Genomic DNA, 2,023 nt, shown 5'->3' with positions numbered 1-2,023 from the left:
TTAAAGTGAATTAAAGTGTCACAAAAACATTAAAAGAAAAAAAACAAAAACAAAAAACAACTTCATATATCGTTTTGTTTTTTATGTATATAAAGAAGAAAAATCCGTAGAACTATATACGCCTAACTAAACATAAACCATTTTGAGCTCCTAAAGTATCAAACTATAATAAATATTATATGATACATTGTAGAAAGCAAAAAAAGGTTTGGTGGTTGAAAGATGAAAGGAAGATATTCCGTGAAGTTAATGATGATACTTTTTCCCGGATTATAAAGAATAATGCAATAAATACTTACTTTTGTCAAAGTTATGCGGATTTATTTATAATTTAAACTTTAAGATGATTAACCCTTTGCTGCCCGACATATTAAATTCGGTAAGTTAATTTAAAAACATTTAATGCTATCATTAATATCTAATGCACCCAAGTCATCATCTCTATAATTTAAATACATCTGGAAATAGTGTTAATGTCGTTTGCAATGACTAGACGAAATCTGTTTGTCAACATATATTTTGGGCATGATGAAATAAGGACGAGGGGAAATTTGACCAAGGCGAAATTAAATGTATTAAAACGAAGTGTGATGAAACAAAGCTAAAATAATAGTGTCTAGAAACCTGCATATATTCTTGATTATTGCCATTAAAATTCATTGTGAGCATAGAATTCCTCACTTGTTATCAGTGCTAATTTATTTCTGACTAATGACATTGTGTTCACAAGAAATAAATTTATAGAAATTTTTTATATATCACAAATATCTTTTACATTTTTCGTATAATTAATTGAGAATATAATTTTTTTTTAAAATTAAGAATTTTTGATGAATAACAAATTCCTAATGAAATCCTAGTGTTAGAAATTTTAAATGAAATAAAATATTATTATAAAATCATGGATAAATAGGCAATAAGGGTAACGTTCCTATTATCAATTTTTTTCCATCGATAAATAAGATAATTGTGGGAGTGGAGGGTAAAGATGGATATTAAAATCCATATAAATAAAGAAAAATTTTTTAATTACAATTTATTTATTTATGTGAAGCCACTCACAAACAAGGAAATTTTGTGTCTTGTTTAAGAATATTGGAAATATTTTTATAATTTAAAAAAAAAAAAAAAAACTTTCCCCTTCCCATGAAGTAAAGGTTTGTATAAATCTGTAATTTTCAAATATATACCTATATATGAATATTGAATTTATAGGTTAATTTTTATAATTTAAGAATTTTCTAAATAAATAATAGAAATGAACTTCAAATAAAAAAAAAAAAATCTGCTTCCAAATAGCTCTTCCATTTAATTATCACCTCTTAATGTTTTCCATCAATACGAATCTCTACTCTTTAATTTTTGAAAAATCTTAGCTTTCATTTTCTGGTATTCTCTTATTATTCGTTTCCCGATACCTGATTGACTTGGAACAGGTACATTATATCCCTGTTCAAATATAGTTGGTAGAACATCCTGTGTCGTATGGGTACGAGCATAATATTGTTTCTGCTCGTCAGTAAACTTACCGTAGTGGTTTATGCACTTAATTTATTTGGCTTGTATTGTAGAGATGAAACAATGACCAATAAATTGATTCTGACTCAGGTAAAGAATCATATTTTCCCTCATTTTTTTCCTATTAACATTTCCTTTTTCCCCAGAAGGATTTTAAATTTTCGGATTGAAAAATATAAATATAAATTTTGATAAATAATTTGGTTCATTTTTAATCGAATGACGTTTTTTTATAAGGTAATGTTATTTTTTTATGATCTAATTGAATCAGTTTTCCTAGCCTGTATCAATATTTGGTTTAATGACGTTTTATGATAGCAATATTTTTATCTATTTTTATATGGCCCTTTTTCTGGAAAAATTTATATTTACTTATAGATACTTGATTTCATTTTTTTTTAAAGGAACTGTCTAAATAATCAAAATTCCGAGTAATATCCTATTTTCCAAGATAAAATATACTCAATGGGAGAGACACCAACGTATTGAACATACCTATAAGGGG

Source organism: Lepeophtheirus salmonis, chromosome 3 (assembly GCF_016086655.4).
Source record: "Lepeophtheirus salmonis chromosome 3, UVic_Lsal_1.4, whole genome shotgun sequence".
In the NCBI taxonomy this organism is placed as follows: Eukaryota; Metazoa; Arthropoda; class Copepoda; order Siphonostomatoida; family Caligidae; genus Lepeophtheirus; species Lepeophtheirus salmonis.
This window is presented reverse-complemented; position numbering follows the sequence as displayed.